This window comes from Hemicordylus capensis, chromosome 2 (assembly GCF_027244095.1).
Source record: "Hemicordylus capensis ecotype Gifberg chromosome 2, rHemCap1.1.pri, whole genome shotgun sequence".
NCBI classification, from domain to species: Eukaryota; Metazoa; Chordata; class Lepidosauria; order Squamata; family Cordylidae; genus Hemicordylus; species Hemicordylus capensis.
The window spans coordinates 217,218,288-217,231,189 of record NC_069658.1 but is presented as its reverse complement, the minus strand read 5'-3'; the positions used below and the strand labels follow the sequence as shown (position 1 = coordinate 217,231,189).

Genomic DNA, 12,902 nt, shown 5'->3' with positions numbered 1-12,902 from the left:
CAAACCCTCATTCCTTGAAGGGAGGGAAAATGCTAAAATGAGTACGCCAGTGGGACAGCTCGGAGCGTGCCCTTGCAGGTGCTAATATAAACTAATCTATGCATCTCAGGTGGCCGGGGTTTCATCAAAGCAGCGCCCACCTGCCCCGCTCTGGCTTAGTGAATGCCTTCCACGTCCAATTTGCAGAAGGCACCCGCTCCGACTCATTAGAAACTGGGAACATTCGTGTTGGCAGTCCAGGATCTGCTAGTGAGATTGCCAGATGCCAGCACAAAAACGTGCCTTTTCCTGCACTAGACCACTGCTCCATCCACCTGGGATCACCTCTTCTGGGCCCCCTATTTTAAGGAGGGGATTGATGAACTGGCTCAGAGGAGGTCAAGGGGTCTGGGAAGCAAGACCGACGAGGAATAGTTGAAGGAGTTGGGAGTGTTTAACCTGGAGAAGAGATGGGATGCTAGAGCTGTCTTGACAAAGCGGAAGGGGTGTCGCAGAGAAGAAGAGACCAGGGGAGAGATCTTGGGGTCGTGGCGTACAGCTCATTGCTCATAGTCCGGGCTCCGTCCTGGCCCCTGCGATGTGTAGCCTTTTCAAAAAGGACTTAGACAAGGGAACAGAGGGGATGCTTATCAAACCTGGAGATCACACAAAGCTGGGAGGGGGAACAGATTGCAGTCCTCCTGGTTGCAGCCATTGGCCTGGCCAGCCAACCTGTTGTTCACACAGCCTGGCTCCAAAGAACCCCTTCTCTTCCTGCGGCAAGGATCTCAAGGTCCCGCCCACCATGTGCTGAGTGGCTGATCCCTAGAGGTCACTGCCTGTCAGTCAAAACACAGGGTTCACTTCTGGTTGACTCTTTAGGGAATGGAGGGGCCATTCACTACACCTGTCCTCCATGAATTTGTCTAAGCCCCTTTTAAAGCCATCCAGGTGAGTGGCCATCACCACATCCTGCAGCAGAGAATTCCAGAGATTAATTATGTGCTATGTGAAAAAGTACTTCCTTTTGCTGGTCCTAAATTTCCTGGCCTTCAGTTTCATGGGATGGCCTCTGGTTCTTTTAGTGCTATGTGTGAGAGAAAGAAATGTCTCTCTGTCCAACCTCTCCACTCCATGCATAATTTTATACACCTCTATCATGTCACCCCATAGTTGCCTCTTTTCCAAACTAAAAAGCCCCAGATGCTGCAGCCTTGCCTCAGAAGGAAAGTGCTCCAGGCCCCTGATCATCTCTGATCATCTTGGTTGCCCTCTTCTGCACCTTTTCCAGCCCTGCAATGACTTTCTTAGGATACAGTGAACAGAACTGTATGCAGTACTCCAAATGTGGCTGCACCATAAATTTGTATAAGAGCATTATAATACTTGTGTTCTTATTTTCAGTCCCCTTCCTAATGATCCCTAGCATGGAATTGTCCTTTTTCACAGCTGCCGCACATTGAGTCGACACTTTCAATGAGCTGTCCACCACGACCCCAGTATCCCTCTCCTAGTCAGTCACCGACAGCTCAGATCCCATCAGCGTATACTTGAAGTTGGGGGTTTTCTTCCCAATGTGCATCACTTTACACTTGCCAACACTGAACCGCATTTGCCACTTATTTATTTATTATTATTATTATTATTATTATTATTATTATTATTATTAAAACTTTTATACTGCCCTTCCAAAAGGCTCAGGGCGGTTTACATTAAAACACCTTAAAATCAGTTAATAATTAAAATAAAAATTATAAAACATAACAATAATTAACAATTAAAAACATCATAAAACTACAATTAAACAATCAAACAATTTAAAAACAAATTTTTAAAAAGCTGAGAAAGCCTGGCTGAAGAGATGTGTTTTCAGGTGTTTTCTGAAAATTGCAAGAGATGGGGAGGATCGTATCTCAGCAGGGAGCGCATTCCACAATCTCGGGGCAGCAGCTGAAAAGGCCCGTCTCTGTGTAGCCACCAAACGAGTTGGTGGCAACTGGAGACGGACCTCCTCAAGTGACCTCAGTGGCCGGTGGGGCTCATAGCGAAGAAGACGCTCTCTTAGATACCCGGGGCCTAAGCCGTTTAGGGCTTTATAAGTAATAACTAGCACTTTGTATTTTGCCCGGAAACCTACTGGCAGCCAGTGTAACTCCATCAACAAAGGAGTAATGTGGTCTCTCCGAGATGACCCAGAGACCAACCTGGCTGCCGCATTCTGGACCAACTGAAGTTTCCGGACTACGTACAAAGGAAGCCCCACGTAGAGCACATTACAGAAGTCCAGTCTGGAGGTTACCAACAAATGTACCACTGTTTTGAGGTCACTGATCTCGAGAAACGGGCGCAGCTGGCGTATCAGCCGAAGCTGATAGAAGGCACTCCTGGCCACCGCCTCAGCTTGAGAAACCAAGGAGAGACGTTGATCCAGAAGTACTCCCAGACTGCGAACCTGTTCCTTTTGGGGAAGTGTGACCCCGTCTAGAACAGGCAGATCAAAATCGTCTCTAGAGTTCTGACCCCGCACAATAAGTACCTCCGTCTTATCTGGATTCAGCTTCAGTTTATTCTCCCTCATCCAGCCCATTACTGCTTCCAGGCAGGCATTTAGGGAGGATATGCCAACTCCTGAAGAAGTTGACATGGAGAAGTAGATCTGGGTGTCTAGTCATGTGCACAGACCGGTTCGGAGGCCATTCTAAAGGCCTCCAGACCGGTCCGGACACGGGGTGGTTTTGGTTCGGGAGGATGGGGTGGGGGGTTCCAACAAGAAATGGGGGGGGCGTTACTCACCCCGGAGACAACCACACCGTAATTCACTGAGCAATCGGGCGGCAGGATATCTCCCTGCCGCCCGCTTCATTCCCCGCTCGGCGGCTCCGTCCTCATGTACTGTAAAGAATCGTCCTCCTTAAGCATTTTAACCCTTCAAAGCCCCGCTGGCGCTCAGCTGGCGGGCGCTCGGCTGGCGGCCGCCCCAAGAGGACCCCTGCTGCCCCCAAGAGGACCCCTGCCACCCCCATCCTTAAGAAATAACCTCCCATTGAAAGGGGACGGCAGGAGAGCTGCCTGCCGTCCCCTTCCGCTTTGCCGGTCTGGCTGCAAAGGGCTTCTAAGAAGCCTTTCGCGCACGTGCGCAAAGGGCTTCTTAGAAGCCCTTTGCAGCCAGACCGGCAAAGCGGACGGCAAGGAGTTCTTCTCCCGCCGCCCGATTTTTAAGTCGGGCGGCGGGAGAAGAACTCCCTACCGTCCGCTTTGCCGGTCTGGCTGCAAATGGCTTCTAAGAAGCCCTTTGCGCGCGTGCGCGAAAGGCTTCTTAGAAGCCCTTTGCAGCCAGACCGGCAAAGCGGAAGGGGACGGCAGGCAGCTCTCCTGCCGTCCCCTTTCAATGGGAGGTTATTTCTTAAGGATGGGGGTGGCAGGGGTCCTCTTGGGGGCAGCAGGGGTCCTCTTGGGGCGGCCGCCAGCCGAGCGCCCGCCAGCCGAGCGCCAGCGGGGCTTTGAAGGGTTTAAATGCTTAAGGAGGACAATTCTTTACAGTACATGAGGACGGAGCCGCCGAGCGGGGAATGAAGCGGGCGGCAGGGAGATATCCTGCCACCCGATTGCTCAGTGAATTACGGTGTGGTTGTCTCCGGGGTGAGTAACGCCCCCCCATTTCTTGTTGGAACCCCCCACCCCAGTGCCGGACCGCAGCTCCACGGTTCCGTGCACACCCCTATGGGTGTCATCAGCATACTGGTAACACCCAGCTCCAAATCCCCTGATGATCTCTCCCAGCGGTTTCATGTAGATGTTAAAAAGCATTGGAGAGAGTATGGAGCCTTGAGGAACACCATACCTAAGCTCAGATTTTGAAGAGCAACAATCTCCAATCGACACCATCTGGAATCTGTCCGAGAGGTAGGAGCGGAACCACTGAAAAACAATGCCTCCCACCCCCAACCCCCTCAGACGTTCCAGAAGGATACTATGGTCGATAGTATCGAAAGCCACCGAGAGATCCAAGAGGACCAACAGAGTCACACTTCCTCTGTCCATTGCCAATTGGAGATCATCCATCAGGCCGACCAAGGCAGTCTCCACCCCATAGCCCGCCCGAAAACCAGTTTGAAATGGGTCTAGATAATCAGTTTCCTCCAAGACTGCCTGGAGCTGAGAGGCCACCACCCTCTCAATTACCTTGCCCAACCATGGGAGATTGGAAACTGGCCTATAATTGCTCAACTCTGAGGGATCTAACGCAGGCTTCTTTAGAAGAGGTCTAATAATTGCCTCCTTAAGACAAGGAGGCATCCTGCCCTCCCTCAGAGAAGCATTTATGATTTCTACCAGGCCGCCTACAACAGCCTCCCTGCTAGATAGAACAAGCCATGTTGGACAAGGGTCAAGAGGACAAGTGGTAGGCCTCACCGCTCCAAGCAGCTTGTCCACATCCTCAGGAGTCACAAACTGAAATTGATCCAGCCGAATCGTATAAGAGGGGTTGTCGGACACCTCCAGTTCAGACATCAGATTAATTGTGGAGTCTCCATCTAGGTCGGCCCAAATCCGAGAGATTTTGTCTGCGAAAAATTCATTAAACACACCACAGTGGGTAACTGATGCTTCCAAATTCTGGTTCAAGGGAGAGGGAGCAGATACTAGTCCCCTGACAACCCTGAACAACTCCGCTGGACGTGAACTCGCAGAGGCAATACGGGCAGAAAAGAACCGCTTCTTTGCCGCACGTATCGCCTGAGCATAGATCTTTAAATGTGCTCTATGTCGTAATCTGTCGGATTCGAGTCGAGTTTTTCTCCACTTGCGCTCCAGTCGCCTACCTTGCCGCTTCAGCCCCCATAGATCTTCCGTATACCAAGGGGCCAATTTTGAAGCATTTTGAACTTAGGCGCCCACTCACCCAGTTTGGGGAGATCCTTTTGGAGCTCCTCACAATCCGTTTTGGATTTCACTACCCGAAAGAGTTTGGTATCATCTGCAGATTTGGCCACCTCTCTGCTTACCCCTGCTTCTAGATCATTTATGAATAAATTAAAAAGCACCGGTCCCAGTACAGATCCCTGGGGGACCCCACTTCTTACTTCCCTCCATTGTGAAAACTCTCCACTTATACCTACCCTCCGTTTCCTGTCCTTCAGCCAGTTAGCAATCCACACATGTACTTGTCCCCTTATCCCATGACTGCTAAGTTTTCTCAGGAGTCATTGATGAGGAACTTTGTCGAAAGCTTTTTGGAAGTCCAGGTATACTGTGTCAACTGGATCACCTTGATCAACACACTTGTTGACACTTTCAAAGAACTCCAAAAGGTTGATGAGGCAAGATTTACCTTTGCATATCATGCGATATAGAAATATGATCAATCAATCAATCCTTGTAGTTCTTCACTACTAAAGAACTGTCTCAAGACCTCTTACTTGGCTGCTTTCTTACTAAACTGGTTTTGCTTTTCTATTTTGGGACTGAACTGCCATTCTTCCTCTACTCTGTCAATGTCTACTAGTCAGAGGGCTATAAGCCACCTCCAGCCTCAGAGGCATACCTCTGAATACCAGTTGCAGGGGAGTAATAGCAGGAGATGGGACATGCCCCCAGCTCCTGTCTATAGGCTTCCAGCGGCATGTTGTGGGCCATTGTGTGAAACAGAATGCTGGACTAGATAGGCTCCCTTAGGCCTGATCCAGCAGGGCTATTCTTATATTCTTTTGTTCTTATGTCTACACAGACGGGCAGCTTCTCCATGGTTACAGGCAGGAAACTCTCTCAGCTCTATCTGGGAAATGCCAGGGAGGGAACCTGGACCCTTCTGTATGCAAGCATTCATGTGCTCTTCCCAGAGTGGCCTCATCTCCTGAGGGGAATATCTCACAGTGCTCACACATGTTGTCCCCCATTCAAATACAGACCAGGGCAGCCCCTGCTTAGAAAAGGGGACAATTCATGCTTGCTACCACAAGGCCAGCTCTCCTCCCTTCACACTTTCGCCGGTACACTGTGCATCATGTGGGGCAGGATTCGAAATCAGGTCTGACCACCAGTGGAGAGCAGAGTGGAACATTTGTTCAGAGGAGGACATTTTCAAAAGCTTGACCAGTTGGGAGCGCACACTCCCCAGAAATACTCCCAGGTATCTTGTCTCAACCAGCAGAGCAATTGTAACATTCAGAAATCTTGCTAATCTTGGGGCCCAGGTCTCTGGTTTCTGGCTTTGCTGAGCAAAGAGGCACCTTTTAAAAGTGGTGACTCTCTTTATTGAGCAGGGGGAGAGCAACTGGGCCTATTCAGCCCCAGGACAGCATCTCTCCCGTGGCTGTTGCTGGTGTCTGTCTTACGTTTCTTTTTTAGACTGTGAGTCCTTTGGGGACAGAGAGCCATCTTTATTTATTTATATTTCTCTTTGTAAACCAGTGTGGCTTTCTTTGAGAGCCAGCATGGTGTAGTGGTTAGAGAGCTGGACTAGGACCGGGGAGACCCGAGTTCAAATCCCCATTCAGCCATGATACTAGCTGGGTGACTCTGGGCCAGTCACTTCTCTCTCAGCCTAACCTACTTCACAGGGTTGTTGTGAAAGAGAAACTTAAGTATGTGGTACACTGCTGGGCTCCTTGGAGGAAGAGTGGGATATAAATGTAATTATTAATAATAATAATAATAATAATAAACAACTACTTTGGGGGCTTCTGTTGAAAAGCGGTATATAAATATCCATTGTTGTTGTTTCTGAGTACAGCTTGGGGTACAGCCCAGAATGTGTTCAAGGGTGGAAGTTAGGACCAGATGTTAGCAAAATGTGAAAGCTACCTATTAAAAAAAAAATCCTACCTTTAAAAAAAAAACATTTCCCCCCACAGTACCTCACTAGAAAGCAATTGCTGTTTCAAAAATACTTGTAATGGCTGGGGATGAACTCCCACTAGCAGAAAACCATGCAAGAGTCTGGAACCGTGCCTTCTTATCCACCACCCTCCAAGGCTTCATTATGTGGCCAGAAATGAAAAGTGTGCCAGACAACTGGCGGTCAGCTCCAGGCATCTGCTGGAGCAACATCCCTCTCACATCGTTATACCCAGCCCACTTGCAGTCCTGCTTGGAACTCTCCGAGGTCCTGGCCCCTTTTCCCTCGCAGGCTGCCCAGGCCCAGAGACAGACAGACGACCCCGATAACCCAGCTGCCTCCTAGCAAACCCTGGAATAAATTAATCGCCGGCGTCCCAGGTGTCTCTTGGAATCCAACATTAAAAGCCAATGTAATAAATAGGCCGAAGGCAGCAGCACTGAGCCTTGTGTACTATAAACATCACTGAGCGTCTGGCTGCTATTACGCCACATTTAAATTGCAAGCATTACGGTCTATTAGAGCCCTGGACGGCGGGACGATGAAGCAGCTGTTTCCTCGCTCGGCTTGCGCACAGCAGATGAGCCACTTGTGCCTTTGGATAATCGGGGCTATTACCGACGCCGTGGTACATTCAAGAACTGGCCCACGGCCGGCCCCTATTGCACACGTGCATGCAAAATAAAGGAGCCGTTTCAGGTGCTCGTCTGCCAGTCGCTGCTGATAGAAGGAGAAAGCTGTACAGAGCCAGAAGTCAGGGGATAGGGCTGTAGCTCAGCGGCAGAGTGTCTGCTTCACATTCAAAAGGTCCCAGGTTCAGCCCTGGCAGCATCACCAGGTAGGGCTGGGAAAGACTCCTGCCTGTAGTCTTGGAGAGCTGCTGCCAGTCAGTGTAGGCAATGCTGAGCTTGATGGATCAATGGTCTGACTCGCCAGGTGGCAGTTCCCTATCTTCCTAAGCCCAACTCTCAATAAGGAACCCCAAAGGGTAGGGCTGTGTAGTCATGTCGGTCCTGATATACCTTCTGTTCAGTGTCCCCTCTAACAGGGATTCCCAGATGTTGCTGACTACAACTCCCAGAATCCCCAAGCAAAAGCCATTGCAGCTGGGTATTCTGGGAGTTGTAGTCAACAACATCTGGGGATCCCTGTTAGAGGGAATGCTGCTTCTGTTGGGCATTATCAGGCTGAACAGAACAACAGCCCTGCTGGATCAGGCCCAAGGAAGCCTATCTAGTCCAGCATCCTTCATAATATGGTGTCCATCTGCTCCTCAGTCTCCATCACAGTTTTCAGAAAGCATGTGAAATCTTGGCTTTTTGCCCAGGCTTCTATATGGGCAAATTATTGTTTTTAACCCAGGCACCTCTAACTAGAACCATCGATGCCTGCGGTGCCACCACTGGGCCCCCTTTTTAGCTGGTTTGCCTTTCCCAGCGCTCAGTGCTGTTGGAGTTGCTGCTATTTTAATTTCCCTGCAACCTCCTCCAATCAGGGTTCCCGGTTACAGGGAATCCCAGATGTTCTTGACTACAACTCCCAGCCTCCCCAGCCAAAGACCACTGCAGATGGGGATTCTGGGAGCTGTAGTCAACAGCATCTGGGATTCCCCGTTACAGGGAACACTGCCTCCAGTACAGCCTTGCTCTAGAGTGATGTCAGATCAGAGGTGCTGTAAGGGAAATAAAATGGCGGATGCAATAGAGCCAGCAGTAAGCCGCTCTCTGACTGGTCAGCCTGCCAAGTGGGGGCCCCTATGGGGGCGGTACCTGTTGGGGAAGTTGATGCTATTCTCAATGCTCGAAATGCTGGCATAGCTGCAGCTGCCATTTTAATCCCCCCACAATGCACCTGACAGAGCATCACTCCCCTCAGCCCTACACCTATAGGTAGGCCTCACAGTGTAGGAGGGTGCTTTGCCCAAAGCCTGCTCAACCCTGAAGACAGAGTTGTCAACTCTATTTTCTTCAATTGCAAGCTGTCCAAATCTTCAGGATAGCTTCTAAGAGTCCCTGGAGATTGATACCAATGACTGGAGACTCTAGGCCAATCTTAGAGGGTTGGCAATCCTATGCCATGCCCTTTTTCTTTCTGTGTTGGTTGCTAGGCATGCAAATAGGGCTGAGGTGAGGATGGGGATTGGTGCAGTGGCTGCTTGTGTCACAATCCCAGAAACTCAAGGCCAGTCCTGGAGGGTTGGGAACCTGACTTGGAGCTGACCCAGTGGGGAATACTTTTCTCTTCTCAACATGATTGACAGAGAACATACTAAACGTACTTAAACAATGAGTATTAATTATCGTCCAGCACATCAAAGGTTCTCGTCTCCTCCTGAACAGATCACCCAAAGGGCACCTCAAAGTGCTGCAATGGGTACATTATTTAAATTAGGGCTGTTAGTCAGTTAGAATGATTTTAGAGGGTTAATCACTTGCCTTTTTAATCAATTTAAATCCATTTAATTCAGCATAAATTAGCCAAACCTCAATCGAGGTGCCTTTTCGAGATACGGAATTCACAAGATGATTTGCAGAGTCATAACCGAAAGCTGCCACTCACTGTCAGAAGTAAGAGAAAGGCCTCCCTGCGCATTTCCTTTTTGATCACAACACATCGAGGACAGGAGGGCCTCTGAAAACAGGTTAGCCCCTCAGACTCACAGCCCAAAGGAACAATTGGCTTTATTCAAAATAATCAGAGTATTTAAGTTGGGGGGTTTCCAAATGGCATGCCACAAAAGGATGTCTGGCACGTGCTAGCAAAGACGTTAATTAAATGACACACCCAGCGTGGTGTAGTGGTTAGAGTGCTGGACTAGGACTGGGGAGACCCGAGTTCAAATCCCCATCCAGCCATGAGACTTGCTGGGTGACTCTGGGCCAGTCACTTCTCTCTCAGCCTAGCCTACTTCACAGGGTTGTTGTGAGGAGAAACCTAAGTATGTAGTACACCGCTCTGGGCTCTTTGAAGGAAGAGCAGGATAGAAAATGTAATAAATAAATAAATAAAATAGAGAGAGGCACTTCCCTGTCTGCACGATGCTCTGTTCTGGCCTAATCTCCTTCTATTCTGCCTCTGCTGCAGGAGGGAGAATCATTCTTCTTCATTCATGCCTAGCTGTGGAGGGATCATTCCCCGATTGCAGGTGCTGCAGGCACAGAGCTGAAGGACTTTCTCTCTGGAGAGGCTGTTCGCTGCCTCTCTGTCTGGTTGACCGCGCTTCTTTCCAGTTTGTTTCTGCTGTGGGTTGTCGTTGTCTCTGCATCAGTTATGATTGTACCGTTCAGTTGGTCCAAATGCAGAAGGGAAACATAATTCTCTGCCCTCCGTACATCTCTGCAGGAGTCCATGCTCTGGACTTGCCTATCTCCCAATCAAAAGAACCTAAGAACATAAGAACAGCCCTGCTGGATCAGGCCCAAGGAGGCCCATCTAGTCCAGCATCCTGTTTTGCACAGTGGCCCAACAGATGCCTCTGAGAAGCCTACAGGCAGGAGTTGAGGGCATGCCCTCTCTCCTGCTGTTAGTCCCCTGCAACAAAGGAATGCAGGGCAATGATTCATAGTGACCAGAAGCAGATTCAGGCTAGACATTAGGAGGAATTGCTTGACTGTAACAGCTGTTGGACAGTACAACAGTCTACCCTGTGCAGTGGTTACTCCCCTTTGTTACGTTTTTCAAGCAGGCTGGATGGCCACCTATCATGGATGTTGTAGCAGTTTCCTGCACTTAATAGTAGAAGGTTGGACTGCATGGCATGGATCGAATCGACTGCGAACCGGACAGCTGCAAACTGGGCCGGTTCAAGTGGTTCTATTGTGAACCGCTTCACAGGAACATAGGAAGCTGCCTTATATACCGAGTCAGGCCATTGGCCCATCTAGCTCAGCATTGTCTACACAGACTAGCAGCAGCTTTTCCAGGATTGCAGGCAGGAGTCTCTCTCAGCCCTATCTTGGAAATGCTGCCAGGGAGGGAATTTGGAACCTCCTGCATGCAAGCATGCAGATGCTCTTCCCAGAGCAGCCCCATCCCCTAAGGAGAATGTCTCATAGTGCTCACATTGCAATAGCAATAGCAATAGCACTTACATTTATATACCGCTCTATAGCTGAAAGCTCTCTAAGCGGTTTACAATGATTTAGCATATTGCCCCCAACATTCTGGGTACTCATTTTACCGACCTCGGAAGGATGGAAGGCTGAGTCAACCTTGAGCCCCTGGTCAGGGTCGAACTTGTAACCTTCTGGTTACAGGGCGGCAGTTTTACCACTGCGCCACCAGGGGCTCCCCTTCCCATTTGAAGAGGAGACATGTAGTCTCCCCTTCAAATACAAACCAAGGTGGTGCCTGCTTAGCAAAGGGGACAATGCATGCTTGCTACCACCAGACCAGCTCTCCTCCCATAACTCTGAACCACTTCAAGCCAGTTCAGCAACCCAACCAGCCCAGCCAGTGGGTTTGACCGAACCAGTTTGGGGACCCACAACTCTGAACTGCTTCGAGCTGGTTTGGCATTCCGACTGGCCCAGCTGGTGGGTCCAACCACACGCCTACTCCAGGATAGTACTTCTACCTCTAACATTCTTTGACTCTACAAATCCTACGTTAGGAGTGGTTAAAGGAGCAAGATATGTTTAGTCTGGAGAAGAGAAGACTAAAGGGGGAATATGAGAGCGGTTTCCAAACATCTGAAGCGCTGCTGCACAGAATAAGGAGCACACCTATTCTCTGTTGCCCCTGAGGGCAAGATTCGAACCAGGGGGTTGGAATTAAAAGGAAGCAGATTCAGGCTGGGCATTAGGAAGGATCTCCCAACTGTTCAGGCCATTTGAAAGCAGACCTGTCTGCCTCATGGAGACTCTCCTTCACTGAAGGTTTTTATGCAGAGGCTGGAGGACCGCCTTCTATCAGGGATGCTCTAGCAGTTTACTGCACTGAACAGGGGGTGAACTAGAAGACCTCCAAGGTCCCTTCCACCTCTAACATTCCATAGTCCCAAGAATTGCAAAATATCAGGTGCACCAGGGGCTTTTACGCACAGCAGGTTTTACCACGGGTTTACAGGGAGGCTCTACTGTGAACCTGAAACTGTCAAAAAAAACCCTCCTCGACATAAATAGTGGAATTTTTTTTTTACCTCGGATATAAATCAGGTTACACTCTAATGCACAGTGATAAAAAGCTGAATTGTATGTGAACTGCTCCCCGATAACTCGCAGGGACTTCAGGGTAAATCTAGCCGATATGTGAACACCCCCCCCTCTATTTCGGAAGAGATGCGAGTTAAAGTGCTTCCAAAGCCTTGTGTGAAAAGCTTCCAGGGGGAGGAAAGGAAGAGTCAAATCCAGATATGTGGATGGGAGAGGTTTGGTCACTCTTGTCTAATGATTCATGCAGAAATGAACACCAATTGCTTCCTCTTTACAACAAGCCTGTAAGGTAGGCCAGTAGCATCTCCATATTGTGGCTAGTGGGGGCAGAAGCAAAGAGAATCATGAGTTGCCTACAGCCACCTCTTTCTCCGCTTCGCCTCCTAGCCGCCACTCTGTGCCCACCCAGGCCAGGATGGTTAATTGGCTGATTTAAAGGTGCCACCTCACATTTAAATGCAATTGCTTAATGAGTAAAAAGAATGCGGGTTGGCCGACCAGCCTGGCGCAAAGGCGCATGAATGCACTCGCCTGTGCATAATAATGTGCTACCCCTCACCCATCGCTCTCCATATCAAGGTCAGAGCCCGGGCGGGCGGGGGGTGGGGGGAGAAGCTCTGTGCTGTTGGTGTGAAATGGATTTGCTTTGTGGCTGGGTGAGATTGAATTTGTGTTTCTAAACAGGGCTCTTCCCTGATCACGGACTATGGATGGCTCACTTAAGGAGGAAGGTGATTTTAGCCAGGCTATAAATCTCCGGCTGGATTGCTCCCTTGGAGCTCGTAAAGAAGAAAACAATATCGCTAACACGATGAAATGCTTAATAGAGGAGAGGGGCTGAGTGGGAGAATGAAGCCGGCCACAGACCGGGGCTGGGGAGAGGCGAACTTCTCTAGGAGGAAGGGATGTGCAGGGGGGCACTGCACGTGGCG

At 49.7% G+C, this 12,902-nt stretch overlaps 1 long non-coding RNA gene across 1 annotated transcript in view; it reads right to left on the bottom strand.

The window, feature by feature from the left end:
- LOC128344459 (uncharacterized) overlaps positions 1 to 12,902 on the bottom strand; it is a 52,718-nt gene that overhangs the window by 38,841 nt on the left and 975 nt on the right. The gene's annotated exons all lie outside the window — the stretch shown is intronic.